Below are 9,839 nucleotides of genomic sequence, written 5' to 3' on the forward strand. Positions count from 1 at the left end.
TACCTTTTCCTTAAGGCAAAGTATTAAAAAACAGCCCATTCATACTATTGATCAATGGACGGCTGCTTTTCAAGCATTCGTGGCTGTTTATTCAGAGCGTTTCTCTTCAGAAACAGCCCAATTAATGAAATATGGGGCTACAGTGAGAGACCTCGCGGAACGGGGGGGCCAACTGCAAATTTTATGACGAAAATGTCCGTATGCTACGACAAAAAGAGCTAATTCCATGGGACCAAATCCACAGTGAGCTGTGGCTGAGGGCCAGTGTCCCCAAAACTAAACAGCCTCCTCCGTCAAAGTCAACCACTAAGCAAAGTGGGCAGTTTTTTCCAAAGGGGTTTTGCTGGACTTTCCACAAGGGGGGCAACTGCACAGGGTGTGACTTCAAACACCAGTGTTTTAAATGCGGCCTTAATCGCCCCGTTTCCCGCTGCCAGCAAAACCAGAAACGAGCGGGACAACGCCCTTTCTCCAAACCAGGGTTGTCAAGCAACTACACCTCTACCCACTCCGCTTCCCACACCAGTCAAGGTTAACAGATTAGCCATATATCTCATAGGTTATAAGAACAAACTTCAGAAAAATTTGATCGACGGTTTCACATTTGGATTTAGATTACACTTTCAGGGCCCCTATAAGGCCTCTGGTGCAAAACAGGTGGACAGCAAGCTGATTAAGGAAAGGCAAAGTGGGCGTATACTAGGCCCCTTTAATTATCCACCTTTTAGCAACTTACGTGTATCACCTTTGGGGGTGATACCGAAGAAAGACCCCTGGTGAATTTCGACTGATTCATCATTTATCCTTTCCTTATGGAAATTCAGTCAATACATTCATTCCACCAGAATTTTCCACAGTAAAATATGCTACAGTGGATGATGCTATCAATTTCATAAAAGTTTTAGGTCGAAGCTGTGTGTTAGCCAAGACTGATGTGAGGAGTGCATTTAGATTAATACCAGTACATCCTTCTGACCACCCCTTATTGGGTTTGCAATGGAAGGGCCAATGGTATTACGACCGTTGTCTTCCGATGGGTTGCTCTAGTTCATGTAAAACCTTTGAACGTTTTAGCACAGCAATGGAGTGGATAGCTCACAATAAGCTCGGTATTCCCCAAATTTTACACATTTTAGATGATTTTCTTATAATCGGAGAGTCCACACAAGTTTGCCAGGCTAAACTTCAAAGGTTTTTATTGTTTTGCGAAGACATAGGGGTTCCCATGGCTCCCGAAAAAACACAGGGCCCTTCCTCTGTACTCACATTTGCAGGCATTAAATTGGATTGCCTCAAATTCGAAGCCAGGCTTCCTCAAGAAAAGGTAGACAAATGCATAGAAGGTATTAAGAAGGCTCGGGGTCGAAATGAGATCACACTTAGGGATTTGCAATCCCTGATTGGTTCCTTGAATTGTGCCTGTTCAGTGGTGGTCCCCGGTAGAGTATTTCTGCGTCGGATGATTAACCTGACAATTGGCAATTTCATTCGGGTTACAAAAGAAGTAAAGCAGGATTTGCAAATATGGGAAATGTTTTTCCATTCCTTTAATGGCAAGTCGTTTTTCTTAGAGGAAGCTTGGACAACTTCAGGTCAGCTGCGATTTTATTCCGATGCAGCAAAATCAAAAGGTTATGCCATAGTCTTTGGGAGCTACTGGGCATATGGTGAAAAATGAAAGGGATATTTCTTTTCTCGCGTTTTTCCAATTGTTGCTGGATTAAGCTTGTGGTGTCACCAGCTGCGGAACAAGAAAGTTCTATTCATGACAGATAATGAGAGTGTTGTTCATGTTATTAACAAGCAGACATCACGAGACCCATACTTGCTTTCATTGATCAGAAAAATGGTGCTAAAACATTCTGTTCAGGGCAAAACATATACCGGGTGTTCAGAATTGGCTAGCTGATAGTTTGTCTCGGTTTCAGGTCAACAAATTCAAGGGCTTGTATCACGGGATGGATCGGGTACCGACTCCCCTACCCGAACATTTGAGGCCGGAGAATTGGGAGACACCCTAAGACGCTTGCTGGAAGCTAGCCTCAGTGCCACTTCTTTGTCTACGTATAGCCGCCCTTGGGAAATTTTACATCAATTTAAAACTGAGAGATTACCAGCATCAACTTCGATCTTTCCCCTCTCTAGTGACAACTTAGCACTGTTTCTGGCATTCTTGGCAGAGAAAAACTATGCAGGGTCTACGATTATGACCTATATATCGGCTCTGAGTTTTCCTCATCGGTTAGCAGGCTGGCCAGACCCCACAAAATCTGAAATGGTGAAACTCTCTCTGCGGGGTTATAGTAAGTTATATCCATCCCAAGACCCTAGGCTCCCAATTACACTGCCAATATTGGAACGCATTATAACAGCATGTGATGACGTGTTCTCTGTGTGTTACCAGCGAAAGGTGATAAAGGCAATGTATGCCCTTGCATTTTTTGCTGCCTTAAGGGTTGGAGAAATTACTGGGGGCCCGGGTCAGCATGCCAAAAATGTCATTACCATCGACCAATTTTTCTTTCTAAGAGATGAACTCAACAACATTGTGGCCGTCAAATTAGTCTTGAAACATTATAAGCACAGTGATCCAACAAAACCGGTTGAGTTGCTTATGTATAGAGAGCATCCTATTTGTCCAGTGTCTCTGATGGTAGACTATGTTACATTACGGGGAAGTGCCCCGGGGCCACTCTTTTGCTGGGCTGATGGGGTAGTTATTTCTAGATCTTATTTTACCCGGTTTCTCAAAGAAGTTTTACAATACTGCAACCTTGATGAAGATAGATATAAAACGCACAGCTTTCGCATCGGAGCAGCCTCATGGGCGGCAGCAAAAGGAATGTCTGACTCTCAGATAAGAGTATTCGGTAGATGGAATTCCAATGCATTTCTCAGATACATTCGTATGCAAACCTAGGGACATAGTCATGATTTAACAAGGATCGCCTTCTCATTGTGCCCAGTGGTCTCACATCTTATAGTACCTGTTTGAATTAAGTTAAAAGTTCAGCACATTTTGAGCAGGGGCCAAGTGTATGTGAACCTTTATCATTATAAACAGTAGCTGGAATAAGTAATTGCCTGAGGACGCACCAATACTTTAGATATTGACCCGTTGAGCAGGGGGCAAGGGTTCACTCTATTTATCATACAAGGCAGTTATTTTGTGAAAGGTTGTAGTGCTTAAGCGAATGACCTTTTGAGCAGGGGCCAAAGGTCTACTAGGTTGTTTAAGTCTTTTTGATCACCCTTCTCCCTCAGGGTGTTATGTGCCTGGCTCTGCATTCGGGAGGGATCAGGTTTCCCCCTATAACAGGGGGTTTTTCCTGACGGGCAGCAGGCCCCACTTTAGAAGACCTTCAAGTAAGACTCGCAGTTTTGAGTAGGTGCATTAGTTGTGGTCATTTAATTAATGTTTTGATACTTTAGTTGGACCTTTTGAGCAGAGGCCAGAGGGTCCAAGCAATAAGTGATGAGTTAGTTATGGTTTTACGTAATTTGGATTGGACCTTAACAAAAGGGGTTAAGGGTCAAACAATATGTAAGGTCAGAGGGTAACCATGATTGAGCAGGGGCATAGACCTTATTCATAAATGGCGGTCACATTTATAATTCTTTTGTCCGAGTGCAAATTAGCCTACCAAGCCTCATTTTAGAGCAAGAATTCTTTTCAATTCGCTGTATGGTATCGAGGCTTGGTAGGCTAATTTGCACTTGGACAAAAGAATCATAAATTGACCGCCATTTATGAATAAGGTCTATAGTTTATAGGTCACTAAGTTAATTCTATTCAATAAACTATCAACGGGTTGATTGTTTAAAACATAACTTGAAGTAGTTTTGTTTTGATTCTGACCATTTTGAGATTGTGCTGTTACTTTCATATTGTACTTTATCCAGATGTGGTTAATAGCTGAACTTTGAACATTGGACACTTACTTGAAGTACAGCACTTCTTAACCATTAAGCAGGGGCCCAAGTGGCCCGTGTTATCATGGCAGAAAATATTAAGTATGTTGTTCAACATTTCTGGTTTCAATGCAGTGGCTTTGGGTGGGGGGCCCTTGCAGGGCTTTGGCGGGTACTCCCCCACCGTTGCTGGGAATGATTTCTATTTTTCTAGGTTTTTTCGGAGTAAAAAGTTAATTGTTATAAAAATAAACGGCCACCTCGGTGGCCAAAAATGGCAGATCATGTTTTGTCTATTCTTCGCAGCAAACTTTGCGCAGCCACTGCATTGTGTAGTAAATTAATTTTAAGATTTTACAATAACGAAGAGCATAATAGGAACATTATTGCTTCATCATTGCGTTATCAACACAAACTGGTATGTAAAGAAACAAATAGTCCAGGTTGTGATTCAATTTCGTTTAACTTTTTATCGAACTTTATCAGGAATATATTAATAATGCTCAGTTTTTCTGTCATGCAATCGTCTTTTAGTTTTTCCGGTACAAAAAAATCATTGCAGTCTCAACAGGCAGCTCTACATAAGACCTTAGCCATTTGGCCACGGCCCTAAGTCTGTCCTTGTAAGGAAAGAGAGATTTATGCGACGAGTGCTTTGAAAAATTTATTCTAAGGAAAAATTAATGGTCTGACTAAATTACTCTACTCTAATTACTCAAAAAAAATACTCTGTCACCGGTGTTTGTTTATTATTCCTGATAAAACTGAGAGTATTTACGACATTTTTTTCCTGACTGTTTTATATTGGGTATCCAAACAATTTGCCCCCGATTTTGAAAAAAATTGTTAGGCCTGAACTCCTAAAACAATCACAGTTTCAATAATTACTGTGCAACTCAAATATATGTTCACTGGATCAGTGCAATTATCACATAACTAGATCGACAGAAGTAATGAACAATAAACAAGAGTTCCAGCAGGAGATTTATCAGTCTTCGTTAAGCGACTCACATCCACGACCTACAGTATATTTGTAAGTTTCAAGGAGTCTCGGGAGAGCAATTAAGTCAAAATTTGATATTTTTCTGCGCCAACATCATGCAGCTGCATGTTCAGTTGGGTTTCAGGCACGAAATTCCATACTTTCGTATGTCATCCATCTGATTTTCCACGATTGGGACTCAGGATAAGAAGGACTGATTTACAATTAACATCGGACTCGGATCGAATAAAATCGCAAACTTATTAAAGGAACAACTATGTAGCAAACAGAGTTGCCAAATCCTGTTGCAGGTTTAAGAAAACCATCATTACGGGTAACGACTGCATGAATAGCTTGCAGTTGTTCCGCCTTAGGCACAAAGGTAAAGTGGCATTTCTTAACGCGAAATCAATTGCAACAACAACAACAACAACAACAACAGAGACTTTATTCTAACAATAGTGAAAAAGGTCTTTGTAACCCGTAGTTAGCAGAGCTATTCTAGGCGGGCTACTAAAACTGACACTGTATAATTAATTAGCTCACACACACACACACATTAAATAAATAAATAAATAAATAAATAAACGAGTAAATAAAAATTAATAATAAATAATAGTAGAAATAATTGTGTAAAAGTTATAACTAATCCTGATACATATAAATTGCGTCAGCCTGAGAGGAAAATAAGGGAAAAGACTCTTAACGGGTCAAAAAGGAAGCTGATCAGTTAACATACAAACATAAACTAGAAAGATCAATGTAGCGCATATCAACATTCATCTCCTCAGTTTCAAGAATTTTCAAAGGTAGGTGACTCAGCCTGCGTTTAAAAGGTGCTTTTCTTAGATCACGATTGCCTCCAGAAACTTAGCGTTATAATTTCCTTTCACATTATCCCCATGTATCCAGTGTAAAAGCACTCGGAATAAACTATGCCCAAATAAGGAATCTTTTTCCAAATATAATTTTTCCCCCAGTTTTGGAATGGCGTCATTCCGAGCATGCGCCTGCAAGTAGTACAGGACTCACTCTTTTCCCGCCTGGGTTCCAGGCCCATTTTCAGGGCGGGGTAAGAGGGAGTCCCGGAACAGGACTAACTTAGATGATGATAACTTTCGACTAACTTTGTTTGAGCTGAATAATGGCCCTATAAACTTTGATCTCGAGAGGCTTCAACCCTTTATTGTTTACTTCGCACAGAAATTCTAGTCTGTGCAAAGATCGAGATCCGAATTTTAATTTTTAGTCGCAATCCCACGATTGTGAATATTATACAGAAGCTTTAATAATCGCTTCGCTGATCTGAATATTAATACTAATAATAGGGGTAACCTAGCACTCCTTCAGCTAAACATTCATAGTATTCCCAATAAGTTGGATAGATTTTCTAATTTTTTTCTGTTATCGGTATTTCTGAAACATGACAGATGATTCCAGTCATTCGTCTGATATTACTGGTTTTAATTTTATTCATAATCATAGGGTTGGTAGGACGGGTGGAGGTGTCGGCCTTTATCTCGCTGAATATTTAGAGTTTAAAAATCGTGCTGACTTGGTATTTTCCGAAAATTGTGCTGATTCTTTGTTTGTTGAAATCAATAGAACAAAGGAAAAAAAACAGTGATCGGAGTTATTTACAGTAAGTTGAGAGATTTCATTTTGGAACTGGAGCAATTTAGTTAGCACTCTTTCTGAAAAGAATAAGACCGTGTTTCTGATGGGCGACTGGAATCTAAATTTGATGAACCATCCTTGTCATCAAGCCACTGGTGAATTTTTAGACATAAAGTTTTCCACAATGTTTTTTCCTTTGATTACCCGCCCTACTCTGAGAATAACTTCACACAAGGGCCGTTGGCAAAACCAGGATCGGATGGGATCGGATCGGATCGGATCGACAAAACTCGGACCGGATCAATAACAAAATTCCCGCCCAAAGGAGACAAATGAAATCCCTGGGTCACCATTTAAGGTTACCTCCGACCTTCGCGGATGTCCTTCGGGAAAGAATTCGTACGCGCGTTAGTTTCAATAAAATCCTAACAAACAAAATATACAACCTCACAGCCGCACAACCAGCCTTGCATACTTATTTTGGTTTTGGTCTTAATAAATGTAGTTTACGATAAACTAGACGCTTCCTTGAAGCGTACAATGGGTTGCCTGTGGTACGGGTTACAGAAAAACAGAAGGCACTCAAGTCGGGGGTCATTAACACCATTAGAGGGGTCACCCAGATGTCGTGCCAGCAGAGGCCCTTTTTCTGACACGTTCACACTTTTAATTATTTCGTAATGTCCTGTCTCATTTTGAGGTCTTTTAGTTTTTTAAGCTTTGGTAATAAATTCAGTTTACAGATAACAAATCACGCTCTTGAGTGAAATTTACTCGTTTCTTCTTTAAATAAATAGTCCTTATAAGCAAAGGTTTTTTAAAACAAATTGAGGTAAAAATTATCGGGAAAAATGCGCAACGTTTCGACCGAACTTCGGTGATTATCAAGCTTAAAAGTGAAGATAAAATTTGCAAACATATAAATATAAAACTAAGAAGTAAAAGTATGTTAAGTATGAAAATGTACAAAAGGGGGCATTCTTGTGCGCGTCAACGCGTTGATGCAAATGCCGCCGTGTGTAACCAACATAACCTGCATCACACAGGCTCAAAATGGTGTTTTCTCGTCTTAGTTACCCAGACAGGTTAATTAATTCCACCATCTTGCGCTTTATCGCAGTCAAAGATATTAGCTACACCAAGCTACTCTAAAAATCCGAGGGTAAATAAAGATATATGATATGATGATATGATGATCAACCTGTTCTCGAGTTACCAGCTGTTAACAACGAATTAAAAGCGGTTCCCGTTGTTCTGCCATTTAAGGACCAGTGTTCAGCCGATATTGTAAGAGCACAACTAAAAGATCTGAGCCAGAAAATTCAAGTGACCGTCCAGCCCATATTTGTTAGCCACAAGATTAAACAGCATCTGAAACCGCGCGAAGTCAAGCCTCCCATTGTCAACCAACAATCCCTTGTTTATCAATTTAAATGTGACCTGTGTGATGCAGGTTATGTTGGTTACACACGGCGGCATTTGCATCAACGCGTTGACGAGCACAAGAATGCGTCTTCCTCCATTGGAAAGCATTTCCGTGTGGAACATTCTTATGTGCCCAATGATCTCACGAGGAATTTTACCATCTTAAAAAAGTGCGAGAGCAAGTTTGACTGTCTCATTTATGAAATGTTTTTAATTAATGGACTGAGACCAAGTCTCAATGTACAGTCAGACTCAATTCGTGCGAAAGTCTTTTAATCCTTTTTATTTTTGCCTTTTTAAGGTTACTTCCCACCTTCGCGGGTGCCCTTCGCCAAAAACATTGTACGCGCGCCAGTTTAAATAAAACCCCAACAAACTATATATCATCAGAAAGCTTAATAAATGTACTTGACGAAAAAAATACAATTTTAGCGAAGTTTTTTTTCAGGAAGTGTCACAGGCCGGTAAGGCGTGAAACGACCGAGGGTTCTTCTATTGAATTTATCGGCTATCGGATTCCAAAGTACGAGCAAAATGGCTGCACAGTCTTATTCACAAGGCATCAATGAACAAAAGTGTGTCGGGCTTTTTCGATATTCTGATTGGTTGTCTAGATATCCACATCTAAAGTTGGAGTAGCTAAAAATGTGCGAGACGTGTTGCGTAAATGGACGCCACGCGAAAAATATGTTAAACATCAAAATTTCCCGACACACTTTTGTTTCTCATTATATATGGAATGTTCTGGCGAAATTTCACGACAATCCACCAAATCTGCATACCCTATAAATTCGGTCAAAGTGGATGTATTCCTCTCAAAATCATATGCGAGATTTTCGCTTGTAAAGGTTCGTAAGCAACTCGCGCCACGCCTGGAGATTATCTCGCCTGATCAAACCGCAAACCAATGGAACGACAGGACCTCCTACCGTCTGTGACAATAAATGAAGATTTCCCGGGAAAAGCATCGCATTGCGACACGTTTGTTATATCGCTCAGTCGAGTGGAATTCAGGACGTCGACACAATTACAATGGGCAAAGACACTAAAGGCAAAGGCAAAACCCGTGCCAAAAATGTCAAAGGCTGAAAAACAAGAGGCGACTAGTAACGAATCGACGGACACCTCAAGTGCTCCAGTGTTTAGGGCCGTTGGTATCGCATTTTTCTTTTTCTTCATCGCTTCCACCAGATTCCGACGAAGAATCTTGTCCACAAACTGCACTGGCGTTGACTTTGATTTTTAAGGTACTTGCTCCAAGGATTTTCGCCGGCTCCGGGTCTTCAGGAGATGCCGAGATTGTCGAAGGTTTTTGGCCAAACCAAGAGCCTTTGTCGCTTTCGGCGAGGTTCTTTTTCTTTCTTTGGCAAAATGGAGATATTTCTTTCATCTTTGGGCCGGTTTTTTTTCTTTTCTTTACCCAAGGACTTTTTTCTGCTTTTGATTTTTCCATACGAGTTATTAGAGCTTCCAAGTGGGAATTTTGTCAAGTACGTGATGCAAATAAAAATATGCAAATAAAATGAATACGAGCGTGAGCTTTTGCCGCGAAAATTTCCCCAAGAGGTCTCGCCCGTTGACAAGATTATGACACCTTCATAGTTTATTAACTTTGTTTGAAAATACGTTTTTTCTAAATAACTCGGCCGCTTTTTGAGATTTTTAACATTTTCCTTTTGTAAACGCTAGATAAAATGACTGACCTAACTTTTGTCAAATAAAAAAAAAACCGATTTTTTCGGCCTCTGAAGGTGGGAAGTAACCTTAATTGTTATTCTTGCATGTTTTTAACACCCCCTTTTGTACATTTTCATACTTTACACACTTTTACTTCTTAGTTTTACATTTATATGTAGAGGTTGACTAGCAATAGAGTTATTTTCATAGAGTTATGACATTAGAG

The 9,839-nt window shown here is 40.2% G+C and overlaps 1 pseudogene; it reads left to right on the plus strand.

Annotated features, from left to right (window-relative positions):
- Positions 1 to 780, plus strand: part of LOC138009732 (uncharacterized) — a 1,379-nt pseudogene extending 599 nt beyond the window's left edge.
- Positions 781 to 9,839: the final 9,059 nt, after the last annotated feature.

Source organism: Montipora foliosa, chromosome 1 (assembly GCF_036669935.1).
Source record: "Montipora foliosa isolate CH-2021 chromosome 1, ASM3666993v2, whole genome shotgun sequence".
Taxonomy (NCBI): domain Eukaryota; kingdom Metazoa; phylum Cnidaria; class Anthozoa; order Scleractinia; family Acroporidae; genus Montipora; species Montipora foliosa.